This window comes from Pristiophorus japonicus, chromosome 21 (assembly GCF_044704955.1).
Source record: "Pristiophorus japonicus isolate sPriJap1 chromosome 21, sPriJap1.hap1, whole genome shotgun sequence".
Lineage (NCBI taxonomy): Eukaryota > Metazoa > Chordata > Chondrichthyes > Pristiophoridae > Pristiophorus > Pristiophorus japonicus.
This window is the reverse complement of record NC_091997.1, coordinates 45,191,840-45,206,916: the sequence shown is the minus strand read 5'-3', so window position 1 is coordinate 45,206,916 and position 15,077 is coordinate 45,191,840. Positions and strand designations below refer to the sequence as shown.

The following is a 15,077-nucleotide window of genomic DNA, read 5'->3' as shown; positions in this document are numbered from 1 at the left end:
CTTGAAGCAGAGGAAAACTGCTTGTGAAGCCTCCAGCTGCTGCCGATCTCCTTACTTTGCACTTGTTATAAAGTGCTGGAGAGGCTACTCGTCCACAGACTAGCCCCCATCATTGAGCCAACCATCCCTAAGGAGCAAGCGAGCTTCTGGAGCAGCTGTTGCTGCTGCAACCAAGTGGTAGCTTTAACAACGCACATCGAAGCAGACTTCCAGCGCCTGCTCAAGACCGCTGTAACCCTCGTGGACCTGTCAGCGGCGTATGACACAGTATGGAAGCGTGGGCTGCTTTTCAAGCTCTCCACCATTTTACCCTGCAGAACAACGATTCATCTTCTCAACTCCATACTTAACAACTGACGCTTCCATGTGTACACTGACTTCCAAAAGAGCAGATATGGGACATTAAGGAATGGACTCCCACAGAGTTCTGTCCTGGCACCAATGTTATTCAAGTGTCCTGCCCGAAACAGAGTCCTGCAAGTTCGTATATACTGATGACATTGACGTGACCACGCAAAACATGAATCTGTACATCATCGAGGCGACCCAGACCCGTGATTTACAAAGGATGGCAACCTACTTCCACCGATGGCGACTTCAGTCGAACCTGCAAAAGACCGTCACGTCGACATTCCACCTCAACATCCATCAAGCAAAAGCAAACCAAGCCTTGAAAGTCTCCTTTTGTGGCACAGAGGTAAACCATGCCAGAAAAATCTCCTATTTAGGAGTCATGCTCGGTCGAACCCTGTCATATCGACAACATCACCACAACCTCAGGAAGAAAATAAAGAGTAGGGTCAACTTGGTCGAGAAACTCACCGGATCCACATGTGGAGCAGATGCTCAAACCTTCCGTACGGCAGCACTCGCCCTGGTGTATTCTACAGCGGAATACTGTTCTCCGGCATGGCTATCCAGTCCGCATGGCAAATCCGTTGATTTCTATTTGAATTCTACTCTGAGAATTATCACCGGTGCTTTTATCGACACCAACACCTTGGCTCCCCGTGCTTGCAAACATCGCACCACCACACCTACGCCGCAATATGCAGTCTCCAGAGAATACAACCACTACACCAGCAAAGACATGCCGATCCAGGTCAACTTGAACAACCTATCACCAACCCGTCTCAAATCTAGAAGGCCATTTTGGACCGTCGTCGAAGCCCTCAGCAATCTCCCCTCAGCCTTGATGACCGATGGTGAAATGCTTGGACGAACTGTGACATACGAAAGGATCAAACCGTCCTCACAAACAGTGGACAACTATCAACTGCCTCAGAACTGGTAAAGGTCGATGCTGCCACCTTCTCCATAGATAGAAGATTAAAGCATTCCCATCATGTGACTGTGGAGCTCCGGATCAGACCCTGGAGCACATCATTGAGCACTGACCTCAGAGGAAATTCGCAGGCAGCCTACAAGATATCCACACTGTTACACTGGAAGCTTTGGTCTGGATATCCAACTTGGATATTGACATTTGATTTACTTTGCTACTGCCATATCAAAGAAAGAAGACGCAGAAGACAGTGGTATGGAGTAAAGCTGCAGTATTGATGACAGACATTCAATAGGCCCCTTCACTGAGTAATGACACTAAGAGGGAATGAAGGTTAGCGGGAGGGTCATGCCTGTATCCATGGGACAAGTGGTGCACAGGAAACAGTGCCGACATTTTCCTTGGCCAATCTTGTGGGGTCATTAAACCTCTTCCCGCACTGTGTAGCCATTCCTGGGGTGGCGGAGATTGCATGGACTGCCGAGCACAATCTCCCTCCATACTGTCTGCACCACTCTTTTACGTGGCTTCCTGATCTCAGTACCCGAGGCTGTCCCTTCTGGTCATTACTTCTGCTAATATCACATCAAAGGCTCAATCCAAACACCATTCTAAGCAACGAATCTAAGAGTTCATTACACAATGTGGAAATCTCCTCCCTCCCCACCACCACCACCTCCTCACCCCAGGGTTGATTAAAAGATTAATTTTTATAGTTTGAAGCTTGCAAATCCTGTGAGGTGCTGTACAAAAGTACTGGCACACTTGACGGCTTATCTGAAGCTCACATTTTCTGCTGGCTCAAGGACTTTATTCGGTGAATTTGTTTCAATTTGTTTGTCTTTTCCTGTTCAGATATTGTGTAACTTTCCAAATACAGAAGCTCAGTTTCCTCCTGAAAGATCAGAGTTGCAACTTCCCCGATGTCTCAAGCGACAAACAGTGTGAAACTGAGGACTAATAAAAACAGTTCAGGAAAGTCTGTTTTATCTCTGGTCAGTCTTAAGTTTGCTGATAATATCATCATCATTATTGGCAGTCCCTCGGAATCGAGGAAGACTTTCTTCCACTCCCAAAGTGAGTTCTTTGATGGCTGGACAGTCCGATACGAGAGCCACAGACCCTGTTACAGGTGGGGCAGACATTTGCCAGGGGAGGGGGTCGGTAGGGCTGGTTTGCCGCACGCTCCTTCCGCTGCCTGCGCTTGGCCTCTTCATGCTCTTTGCTTTGAGACTCAAAGAGCTCAACGCCCTCCCGGATGGACTTTCTCCACCTCGGGCGGTCTATGGCCAGGATCTCCCAGGTGTCAGTGGTGATGTCGCACTTTACCAGGAAGGCTTTGAGGGTGTCCTTATAACGTTTCCGCTGTCCTCCTTTGGCTCGTTTGCCATGAAGGAGCTCCGCATAAAGCATTTGCTTAGGGAGTCTCGTATCTGGGATGTGTACTATGTGGCCTGCCCAGCGAAGCTGATCGAGTGTGGTCAGTGCTTCAATACTGGGGATGTTAGCCTGGTCGAGGACACTGATGTTGGTGCGCGTGTCCTCCCAGGGGATTTGCAGGATCTTGCGGAGACATCGTTGGTGATATATCTCCAGCGACTTGAGGTGCCTTCTATACATCGTCCATGTCTCAGATCCATACAGGAGGGCGGGTATTACTATAGCCCTGTAGACCATGAGTTTGGTGATAGATTTGAGGGCCTGTTCTTCAAACACTCTTTTCCGCAGACGGCCGAAGGCTGTGCTGGCGCACTGGAGGTGATGTTGAATCTCTGCATCAATGTCTGCCTTTGTTGATAAGAGGCTCCCGAGATATGGGAAATGGTCCATGTTGTCCAGGGCCGCGGATCTTGATGATTGGAGGGCAGTGCTGTGCGGCAATGACAGGCTGGTGGAGGACCTTTGTCTTACGGATGTTAAGCGTAAGGCCCATACTTACATATGCCTCAGTGAATGCATTGACTATATCCTGGAGTTCAGCCTCTGAATGTGCACAGACGCAGGAGTCGTCCGCATACTGCAGCTCAACTGGTCAGTCTTAAGTTAGCTGATATCAACAACAACAACAACAACAACAACTTGTATTTATATAGCACCTTTAATGTAGTGAAACATCCCAAGGAGCTTCACAGGTGTATTATGCAATAAAAAATTGACATCGAGCCACATAAGGCGAAATTAGTACAGGTGACCAATAACTTGGTCAAAGAGGTAGGTTTTAAGGAGCATCTTGAAGGTGAAAAGAGAGGCAGTGAGGTTTAGGGAGGGAGTTCCAGAGCTTGGGGCCAAGGCAACAGAAGGCACGGCCACCGATGGTTGAGCGATTATAATCAGGGATGCTCAGGAGGGCAGAATTTGAGGAGAGCAGACATCTCGGGGGGGTTGTGGGGCTTGAGGAGATTACAAAGATAGGGAGGGGCGAGGCCGTGGAGGGATTTGAAAATAAGGATGAGAATTTTGAAATCGACGCATAGCTTAACCAGGATGGTCATAATAGGGCTCTACAATTAGCCTCAGTGCTGGGGAAAGAAAGGGTTGCATTCCCTGCCTAGAAAGTGCAATTGGGAAGGATGAAGGTAACAAAAGCACTGAGCTCGGGTATCACACTTACTCGCCTCGCTCCAATTGGGTGCTGAAGGGCTGGCCCACAGATCAAATGCAGCCCACAAACTCCTTTCATCCAGCCCACAGAACCTCTGCTGGTCCCAAGCCCAAAGCCAGCTCTTGAAATTATTTTGCCCCGAGCAGTGAAAATGGCTGCTCTCAGAACCAGGGAGCAGCCTTTAGCACCAACTACAGGGAGGGGGCAAGGAATGGGGAGGATGGGGAACAAAGGGAGGAGGATGAAGGAGAAAGAAGGGTTAAATGAGAGGTGAAGGAGCTGGGTATGATGGGCAGGGAATAAGGAAACATGGGGAAAGAGAAAAGGATAACAGTAACTGAGAATGAGAGGATATGCTAAGTAACAGGGGGAAGAATGAGAGGGCAAGAAGATTGGGAAAGGAAAATGGCAACTCACATTCATTGTGCTTAAGCAGGCTTTCTTTTTTCATGTATGAAGTACTTTGCTTTTGTTGTGCACATTTTAGGAATCTGCCAGTCTCACTTTCTGTGTGTCTGGGGAGTTTTGCTTTATTGTGTAGGAGGAGATGATTTCCTTGTGTATAGGAATTTCAATATTTGTGTTTATAACTGTTGTGTATGCATGTCAGTTTACTGTGTGATGTCTGTAATACTGTACCCTAATACTGCACACACCTTACTGGTGCACCAGAGGGTGCTGCTGCTGGAGACCTAGGGGTTGCCTGCACACGGCAGGTAACCCAATATAAAAGGGAACTCACAGCTTGTTGTCGCCACTCAGGAGCTGCACATAAAGGACGACAGGTCTACACAGTTTAAGTATCATACCCTGCCTCATGGAGTCATTACCAAAGGTGCCTACAATAATAATCTCTCTTTTTCATGCAGAGTGTCATGTTTCAGGGCTTTGATCTTTTCATGGAGAGGAATAGGGAATGAGGTATGTTTAATGGTTGTGTTTTAAAACAAAGGGAATTCACACAGGTATTTTTTAAGGATGTGCTTATTTGTATTGCAAAAATGGTCACCATGCTCCACCCTTTGTCTATGATTGGTCCCCTTGGTGGATAAGCCACACCCTGAAGTTTCACAGGAATGTGTAACTGGAACTGCCCATCCCAAGGTCTCATTGACTTTGCAAATTGTAACTTGATCCACTTTGACTTCCTGAAGTGACAGAGGACAGAGCTCCCCAGAAGTCAGCAAGGGCCAGGCAAAGTACCTTACCCCAGTCCAAGTACATCCCTCCCCCAGCCAAAGTGCTTTATCCCAGTCCAAGTACATCCCTCCCCCAGCCAAAGAGCTTTACCCTAGCGCAGCTGCATCCTTCCAACCACCCCCCACCCCCGCCACCCCACCATAGATGGGGCAGGCATTGTGTACGGATTGTTAACATATTTATTGGGTATGAAGTGAATAGTGACAGTGTTGTGACTTCTGGATGTCATCCACTCCAACGATGTCCCTTATGGGGGTTGGAAGAACGTGATCCATCTTCCCTAAGTTCCCTCTCTCCCCTCTGATCGTCCCCCGCCCCGCCACCTCCACGACTCTCTCTCTCCGAGTCTCTCTCACTCTCCCCCAGCCTCTCATTGTCCACCCACCCCCCCGCCCCGCCTCCAGCCTCTCTCTCCCCCCCAGCCTCTCACTGTCCCTCCAGCCTCTCTCTCTCCCCCGCAGTCTCTCACTGTTCCTCCAGCCTATCTCATTCCCCCCAGACTCTCTCCTTCGCCAGGGGGAGAGTGTTGCCGGGGGAGAGAGAGCGGGGAGGAGAGGTCGGGGGGTAGAGAGAGTCGGGGGTGGGAGAGAGTCAAGGGGAGAGAGAGTGTCTGGGGGAGAGAGAGTCGGGAGGAGATAGTCGGGGGGGGTGGAAGAGAGTTGGGAGGAGAGAGTTGGTGGGGGAGAGAGAGTTGGGGGAGGGAGAGAGTTGGGGGAGGGAGAGAGTCGGGGGAGAGAGAGAGTCGGGGGGGAGAGAATCGGGGGGGGGAGAGAGTCGGGGGGGGAGAGAGTCGGGGGAGGGAGAGAGTCGGGGGGGGTAGAGAGTCGGGAGGGGGAGAGTCGGAGGAGGAGAGTCGGAGGAGGAGAGTCGGAGGGGGAGAGAGTCGGAGGGAGAGAGAGTCGGCGGGAGAGGGAGTCGGGGGTAGAGAGAGTCGGAGGGGGAGGGAGTCTGGGGGGGGAGAGAGTCGGGGGTGTGAGAGTCATGGGGAGAGAGAATCGAGGGGTGTGAAAGTCGGGGCTGTGAGAGTTGGAGGGGGAGAGAGTCAGCGGGGAGGGAGTTGGAGGGGGAGGGAGGGGGAGGGAGTCGGAGGTGGAGAGAGGTGGAGCGGGAAGGAGTCGGAGGGGGAGGGAGTCGGAGGGGGAGGGAGTCGGAGGCTGAGAGATTAAGGGGGAGAGGGTTGGGGGTGCAGGAGAGGGTCGGGGAGAGAGAGAGTCGAGGGCAGAGAGTCGGCGTGGGAGGGAGTCGGAGGGTGAGAGAGTCGGGGGGAGAGAGTCGGGGGGAGAGAGAGTCGGGGGGAGAGAGAGTCGGAGGGGGAGAGAGAGTCGGGGGGAGAGAGTCGGGGGGAGAGAGTCGGCGTGGGAGGGAGTCGGAGGGTGAGAGAGTCGGGGGGGAGAGAGTCGGAGGGGGAGAGAGTCGGAGGGGGAGAGAGTCGGAGGGGGAGAGAGTCGGAGGGGGAGAGTCAGGGGGGAGAGAGTCGGGGGGAGAGAGAGTCGGAGGGGGAGAGAGTCGGGGGGAGAGAGAGTCGGAGGGGGAGAGAGTCGGGGGGGAGAGAGTCGGAGGGGGAGAGAGTCGGGGGGGAGAGAGTCGGAGGGGGAGAGAGTCGGAGGGGGAGAGAGTCGGGGGGGAGAGAGTCGGAGGGGGAGAGAGTCGGAGGGGGAGAGAGTCGGGGGGAGAGAGTCGGGGGGGAGAGAGTCGGGGGGTGAGAGAGTCGGGGGGTGAGAGAGTCGGGCGGAGAGAGTCGGGGGGGGAGAGAGTCGGGGGGGAGAGAGTCGGTGGGAGAGAGTCGGGGGGTGAGAGAGTCGGGGGGAGAGTCGGGGGGAGAGAGAGTCGGGAGGGGAGCGAGTAGGCGTGGGAGGGAGTCGGTGGGTGAGAGAGTCGGGGGGAGAGAGAGTCGGAGGGGGAGAGTCGGAGTGGGGAGAGAGTTGGGGAGAGAGAGTAAGGGGGAGAGAGTCGGGGGGAGAGAGTCGGGGGGAAAAAGAGTCAGGGGGGAGAGAGTCAGGGGGGAGAGAGAGTCGAGGGGAGAGAGTCGAGGGGAGAGAGTCGGGGGGGAGAGAGTCGGAGGGGGAGAGAGTCGGAGGGGGAGAGAGTCGGAGGGGGAGAGAGTCGGAGGGGGAGAGAGAGTCAGGGGGGAGAGAGTCGGGGGGAGAGAGAGTCGGAGGGGGAGAGAGTCGGGGGGGAGAGAGTCGGAGGGGGAGAGAGTCGGGGGGGAGAGAGTCGGAGGGGGAGAGAGTCAGAGGGGGAGAGAGTCGGGGGGGAGAGAGTCGGAGGGGGAGAGAGTCGGGGGGAGAGAGTCGGGGGGGAGAGAGTCGGGGGGAGAGAGTCGGGGGGTGAGAGAGTCGGGGGGTGAGAGAGTCGGGCGGAGAGAGTCGGGGGGGGAGAGAGTCGGGGGGGGAGAGAGTCGTGGGAGAGAGTCGGGGGGAGAGAGAGTCAGGGGGGAGAGAGTCGGGGGGGGAGAGAGTCGGGGGGAGAGAGTCGGGGGGGAGAGAGAGTCAGGGGGGAGAGAGTCGGGGGGGGAGAGAGTCGGGGGGAGAGAGTCGGGGGGAGAGAGAGTCAGGGGGGAGAGAGTCGGGGGGGGAGAGAGTCGGGGGGAGAGAGTCGGGGGGGAGAGAGTCGGGGGGAGAGAGTCGGGGGGTGAGAGAGTCGGGCGGAGAGAGTCGGGGGGGGAGAGAGTCGGGGGGGGAGAGAGTCGTGGGAGAGAGTCGGGGGGAGAGAGAGTCAGGGGGGAGAGAGTCGGGGGGGGAGAGAGTCGGGGGGGAGAGAGTCAGGGGGGAGAGAGAGTCGAGGAGAGAGAGTCGGTGGGAGAGAGTCGGGGGGTGAGAGAGTCGGGGGGGGAGAGTCGGGGGGAGAGAGAGTCGGGAGGGGAGCGAGTAGGCGTGGGAGGGAGTCGGGGGGTGAGAGAGTCGGGGGGTGAGAGAGTCGGGCGGAGAGAGTCGGGGGGGGAGAGAGTCGGGGGGGGAGAGAGTCGTGGGAGAGAGTCCGGGGGGGAGAGAGTCGGAGGGGGAGAGAGTCGGAGGGGGAGAGAGTCGGGGGGAGAGAGTCGGGGGGGAGAGAGTCGGGGGGAGAGAGTCGGGGGGTGAGAGAGTCGGGGGGTGAGAGAGTCGGGCGGAGAGAGTCGGGGGGGGAGAGAGTCGGGGGGGAGAGAGTCGTGGGAGAGAGTCGGGGGGAGAGAGAGTCAGGGGGGAGAGAGTCGGGGGGGGAGAGAGTCGGGGGGAGAGAGTCGGGGGGAGAGAGAGTCAGGGGGGAGAGAGTCGGGGGGGGAGAGAGTCGGGGGGAGAGAGTCGGGGGGAGAGAGAGTCAGGGGGGAGAGAGTCGGGGGGGGAGAGAGTCGGGGGGAGAGAGTCGGGGGGGAGAGAGTCGGGGGGAGAGAGTCGGGGGGTGAGAGAGTCGGGCGGAGAGAGTCGGGGGGGGAGAGAGTCGGGGGGGGAGAGAGTCGTGGGAGAGAGTCGGGGGGAGAGAGAGTCAGGGGGGAGAGAGTCGGGGGGGGAGAGAGTCGGGGGGGAGAGAGTCAGGGGGGAGAGAGAGTCGAGGAGAGAGAGTCGGTGGGAGAGAGTCGGGGGGTGAGAGAGTCGGGGGGGGAGAGTCGGGGGGAGAGAGAGTCGGGAGGGGAGCGAGTAGGCGTGGGAGGGAGTCGGGGGGTGAGAGAGTCGGGGGGAGAGAGAGTCGGAGGGGGAGAGTCGGAGTGGGGAGAGAGTTGGGGAGAGAGAGTAAGGGGGAGAGAGTCGGGGGGAGAGAGTCGGGGGGAAAGAGAGTCAGGGGGGAGAGAGTCAGGGGGGAGAGAGAGTCGAGGGGAGAGAGTCGAGGGGAGAGAGTCGGGGGGGAGAGAGTCGGGGGGGGGTGAGAGAGGCGGGGGGGGAGAGTCGAGGGGAGAGAGTCGGGGGGAGAGAGTCGGGGGAGAGAGTCGGGGAGAGAGAGTCGGGGGGAGAGAGAGGTGAGGGGAGAGAGTCGGGGGGAGAGAGTCGGGGGAGAGAGTCGGGGAGAGAGAGTCGGGGGGAGAGAGAGGTGAGGGGAGAGAGTCGGCGTGTGAGGGAGTCGGGGGATGAGAGAGTCGGGGGGAGAGAGAATCGGAGGGGGAGAGTCGGAGTGGGGAGAGAGTCGGAGGGGGAGAGAGTTTGGGGGAGAGAGTCGGGGGGAGAGAGTCGGGAGGGCAGAGAGTCGGGGGGAGAGAGTCGGGGGGAGAGAGTTGGGGGGGAGAGAGTCGGGGGGAGAGAGAGTCGGGGGAAGAGAGAGTCGGTGAGAGAGAGAGTCGGTGAGAGAGAGAGTCGGGAAGAGAGAGAGTCGGGAGAAGAGAGAGTCGGGGGGGGAGAGAGTCGGGGGGAGAGAGTCGGGGGGAGAGAGAGTCGGGGGGGGAGAGAGTCGGGGGGAGAGAGTCGGGGGGAGAGAGTCGGGGGGGGAGAGAGTCGGGAGGAGAGAGAGTCGGGGGGGGAGAGTCGGGGGGAGAGAGTCGGGGGGGAGAGAGTCGGGGGGAGAGAGTCGGGGGGGGGAGAGAGTCGGGAGAAGAGAGAGTCGGGGGGGGAGAGAGTCGGGGGGAGAGAGTCGGGGGGAGAGAGTCGGGGGGAGAGAGTCGGGGGGGGAGAGAGTCGGGAGAAGAGAGAGTCGGGGGTGGAGAGAGTCGGGGGGAGAGAGTCGGGGGCAGAGAGTCGGGGGGGGAGAGAGTCGGGAGAAGAGAGAGTCGGGGGGGGAGAGAGTCGGGGGGAGAGAGTCGGGGGGAGAGAGTCGGGGGGAGAGAGAGTCGGGGGAAGGGAGTCGGGAGGAGAGAGAGTCGGGGAGAGAGAGTCGGGGGGGAGAGAGTCAGGGGGAGAGAGAGTCGGGGGAGAGAGTCGGGGGGAGAGAGAGTCGGGGGGGAGAGTCGGGGGGAGAGAGAGTCGGGGGAGAGAGAGTCGGGGGGAGAGAGAGTTGGGGGAGAGAGAGTCAGGGGAGAGGGAGTCGGGGGAGAGAGTCGGGGGGAGAGAGAGTCGGGAGTAAAGAGTCGGGGGGAGAGAGAGTCGGGGGAGAGAGTCGGGGGGAGAGAGAGTCGGGAGGAAAGAGTCGGGGGGAGAGAGAGTCGGGGGAGAGAGAGAGTCAGGGGGGAGAGAGTCGGCGGGGAGAGAGTCAGGGAGAGAGAGTCAGGGGGAGAGAGTCGGGGGGAGAGAGAGTCGGGGGAGAGAGAGTCGGGGGGAGAGAGAGTCGGGTGAGAGAGAGTCGGGGAGAGAGAGTTGGGGGGCGAGAGAGTCAGGGGAGAGAGTGTCGGGGGAGAGAGTCGGGGAGAGAGAGAGTCGGGAGGAGAGAGTCGGGGGGAGAGAGAGTCGGGGAGAGAGAGAGTCGGGAGGAGAGAGTCGGGGGGAGAGAGAGTCGGGGGAGAGAGAGAGTCAAGGGGGAGAGAGTCGGGGGGGAGAGAGTCGGGAGAGAGAGTCGGGGGGAGAGAGAGTCGGGGGAGAGAGAGAGTCAAGGGGGAGAGAGTCGGGGGGGAGAGAGTCGGGAGAGAGAGTCGGGGGAGAGAGAGAGTCAAGGGGGAGAGTGTCGGGGGGGAGAGAGAGTCAAGGGGGAGAGAGTCGGGGGAGAGAGAGAGTCGGGAGGAGAGAGTCGGGGGGAGAGAGAGTCGGGGGAGAGAGAGAGTCAGGGGGGAGAGAGTCGGGGGGGAGAGAGTCGGGAGAGAGAGTCGGGGGAGAGAGTCGGCGTGGGAGGGAGTCGGGGAGAGAGTCTGGGGAGAGATTTGGGGGGAGAGAGTCGGGGGGTGAGAGAGTTTGGGGGTGAGAGTCAGGGTGAGAGAGTCGGGGGGTGAGAGAGTCGGGGTGAGAGAGTCGGGGGGAAGAGAGTCTGGGGGAGAGAGTCTGGGGGAGAGAGTCTGGGGGAGAGAGTCGGGGGTGAGAGAGTCGGGGGGAGAGAGTCGGGGGGAGAGAGTCGGGGGGTGAGAGAATTTGGGGGAGAGAGTCAAGGGGAGAAAGTTTGGGGGGAGAGAGTTTGGGGAAGAGAGTTGGGGGGAGAGAGTTGGGGGAGAGGATCGGGGGGAGAGAGTCGGGGGTGAGAGAGTTTGGGCGAGAGAGTTTGGGGGAGAGAGTCGGGGGTGAGAGAGTTTGGGGGAGAGAGTCGGGGGGAGAGAGTCGGGTGGAGAGAGTTGGGGGAGAGGATCGGGGGGAGAGAGTCGGGGGTGAGAGAGTTTGGGCGAGAGAGTTTGGGGGAGAGAGTCGGGGGGAGAGAGTTGGGGGAGAGAGTCGGGGGGAGAGAGTCGGGGGGAGAGAGTCGGGTGAGAGAGTCGGGGGGAGAGAGTCGGGGGAGAGAGTCTGGGGGAGAGAGTCTGGGGGAGAGAGTCTGGGGGAGAGAGTCGGGTGGAGAGAGTCGGGTGGAGAGAGTTTGGGGGAGAGAGTCGGGGGGAGAGAGTCGGGGGAGAGAGTCAGGGGTGAGAGAGTTTGGGGGAGAGAGTCGGGGGGAGAGAGTTTGGGGGAGAGAGTCGGGGGGAGAGAGTCGGGTGGAGAGAGTTTGGGGGAGAGAGTCGGGGGGAGAGAGTCGGGGGAGAGAGTCAGGGGTGAGAGAGTTTGGGGGAGAGAGTCGGGGGGAGAGAGTTTGGGGGAGAGAGTCGGGGGGAGAGAGTCGGGGGGAGAGAGTCGGGGGGAGAGAGTCGGGGGAGAGAGTCAGGTGGAGAGAGTTTGGGGGAGAGAGTCGGGTGGAGAGAGTCGGGGGGAGAGAGTCGGGGGTGAGAGAGTTTGGGGGAGAGAGTCGGGGGGAGAGAGTCGGGGAGAGAGAGTCGGGGGGAGAGAGTCGGGGAGAGAGAGTCGGGGGAGAGAGTCGGGGGGAGAGAGTCGGGGGGAGAGAGTCGGGGAGAGAGAGTCGGGGGGAGAGAGTCGGGGGGAGAGAGTCGGGGGAGAGGGTCGGGTTCGGGATCTGAGAAGGCGAAGAGTTGGGGCCTCAGGTCCTGTTTCTCGGCACCATGGGGAGGGAACGATTCGGGGCCGGGGAGGAGGGGATGGGGGGGGAGTTTGACAGGGGGCGGGGCTTGACAGATGCATGTCTATCAAAAAAAGTGCAGTACAAATAGTTATACTGATTTCTTTAAAGGCCACAGGCTGCAGGGCTGAGACAGGAGTGATGCGGGGGATTTGATTGGCTAATGATCCTTATTGCCACCGACAAAGTCCGGGGACATTAACCAATTCATCGTCTTGTTTCCAATGACCTAATGAAATAACCAGCCTTTTTACTGTAGCGATAATCCTATTCACGTTTGCCCACCATGAGGTGTGTGCTGAGAGTACACTCTTTGGAGAGAGGGGATAGTTAGTTCAATTGACAGACCTGCTGGAAAATCCCTGAATGGAGAAGGAATCACAGGTCGTGCCTTCTACTTTTAGTGAGTATGCAGAGTTTAGGAGAAAAATACACCTGGGCAGTTAATCAGGGTTTAAACAAGGAACTGGGAGCTGTAATCCTCGGGCCTGGAATGCAAGCTAAGATGCAGGCAGTCAATTGTTGCCGTTAGAAATAGTTGAAAAAAAAGATAATGCATTAACCAAGTAAGTCAGCCCACAGAAGGGACTGGGTGCATCATTTATTGTTCTTGCGATTCTGAGGAGCGATGTGAGATTGACTGAAGGAAGTAGGATTCAGTTTCAGTGTTAATCTGTATGTTTACTTTCTGACTGTAAAATAAAAATAATGCACCTGAATCATTCCCATCTTATCATCATCATCATCATAGGCAGTCCCTTGAAATCGAGGAAGACTTATTTCCACTCCAAAATTGGAATTCTCAGGTGACTGAACAGTCCAATACAGGAATTACAGTCTCTGTCACAGGTGGGACAGACAGTGGTTGAAGGAAAGAGTGGGTGGGGAGTCTGGTTTGCCGAACGCTCCTTCCGCTGCCTGCGCTTGTTTTCTGCATGCTCTCGACGACGAGACTCGAGGTGCTCAGTGCCCTCCCGGATGCTCTTCCTCCACTTTGGGTGGTTTTGGGCCAGGGATCCCAGGTGTTGGTGGGGATGTTGCACTTTATCAGGGAGGCTTTGAGGGTGCCCTTAAAACGTTTCCTCTGCCCACCTGGGGCTCGCTTGCAGTGTTGGAGCTTCGAGTAGAGTGCTTCCTTTGGGAGACTCGTGTCGGGCATGCGGACAATGTGGCCTGCCCAACGGAGCTGGTCAGTGCATCGATGCTGGGGATGTTGGCCTGGGTGAGGACACTGATGTTGGTGCGTCTATCCTCCCAGTGGATTTGCAGGATCTTACGGAGACATCGCTGGGAAAGTTGTTGTGTATCTGTAAAGCATGCACTCACATGTTCTGCCACCAGGGAGCTCATCCCCTGAAGTCCCAAGGGATCCCAGCATCCCTTGGGAGCACTGTATATCAGCTGGCCCCTAAGGCCTTGTTCCTCACTCTGGAGTGTCTTATTAAAGACTGAGGTCACTGTTACTTTAACCTCCCTGTGTGCAGCCTCATCTGTGTTAGGAACACAATAACTCGCAACGAGAATACGAATCCAACGCAAAGATGCAGCAAACTGGGCATCCTGTAGAAGTTCTCAGAAGGTGAGGACTGGGAAGCCTATATCGAACGGCTAGACCAGTACTTTGTAGCCAATGAGCTGGACGGAGAAGGAAGCGCTGCAAAAAGGAGAGCGGTCCTCCTCACAGTCTGCGGGGCACCAACCTACAGCCTCATGAAGAATCTTCTGGCTCCGGTGAAACCCACAGATAAGTCGTATGAGGAGTTGTGTACACTGGTTCGGGAGCATCTTATCCCGAGGGAGAGCGTGCTGATGGCGAGGTATTGGTTCTACACGTGCCAGCGATCTGAAGGTCAGGAAGTGGCGAGCTACGTCGCCGAGCTAAGGCGACTTGTAGGACAATGTGAGTTTGATGGCTACCTGGAGCAAATGCTCATACTTTTTTGTACTGGGCATTGGCCACGAGACCATCCTATGAAAACTTTTGACTGTAGAGACACCGACCCTCAGTAAAGCCATTGCGATAGCACAGGCATTTATGTCCACCAGTTATAACACCAAACAAATCTCTCAGCACACAAATGCTAGCAATGTTCATAAATGAACTGGAACTGTGTTTGCGAGCAGAAATGTACAGGGCAGAACCCATGAGTCTTCAACTGCCAGCAGGCCTCAGGTGACCCAGATGACTCAGAGTCCCCAACAAAGGATGAATGCAAGGCAATTCACACCTTATTGGCGTTGTGGAGGCTTCCATTCAGCCTATTCATGCCGCTTCAAAGGGTATGTTTGCAAGAGCTGTGGAACAATGGGGCACCTCCAACGAGCTTGCAAACGAGCTGCAAGCTCTGCAAAACCTGCTAACCACCATGTGGCAGAGGAAGATCGGTCCATGGTGGATCAAAGCAATTTCGAGCCTCAGAGAGAGGAGGCAGATGCAGAAGTACTCGGGGTGCACACATTTTTGATGAAATGTCCACCTATAATGCTAAACGTAAAATTGAATGGCTTACCCGTAGCCATGGAACTGGACACTGGCACTAGCCAATCCATCATGAGTAAAAAGATATTTGAGAGACTGTGGTGCAACAAGGCATTCAGTCCAGCCCTGAGCCCCATCCACACAAAACTGAGAACGTACACCAAAGGGGTTATCACTGTCCTGAGCAGCGCCATGGTCAATGTCACCTACGAGGGCACGGTGCATGAACTGCCACTCTGGATTGTCCTGGGCTATGGCCCCACACTGCTTGGAAGGAGCTGGCTGGGCAAAATCGGCTGGAACTGGGATGACGTCAGAGCGCTATCACATGTCGATGAGGCCTCATGTACCAAGGCTCTTAACAAATTTCCTTCGCTTTTTGAGCCAGGCATTGGAAACTTTTCCGGGATGAAGGTGCGGATCCATTTGGTCCCAGAGGCACAACCCATTCACCACAAGGCGTGAGCGGTGCCTCATATGATGAGGGAGAGAGTGGAAATCGAGCTGTACAGGCTGCAACTCGAGGGCATCATCTCCCCAGTGGAATTCAGCGAGTGGGCCAGCCCGATTGTTCCAGTACTCAAAAGTGATGG

At 56.9% G+C, this 15,077-nt stretch overlaps 1 long non-coding RNA gene across 1 annotated transcript in view; it reads left to right on the top strand.

Moving 5' to 3' along the window:
• Positions 1-4,639: 4,639 nt before the first annotated feature.
• Positions 4,640-15,077, top strand: part of LOC139233675 (uncharacterized) — a 54,622-nt gene continuing 44,184 nt past the window's right edge. Inside the window, exon 1 of the long non-coding RNA XR_011588197.1 lies at positions 4,640-4,722. This is a non-coding gene — a long non-coding RNA (uncharacterized lncRNA). The remainder of the gene's footprint in view (positions 4,723-15,077) is intronic.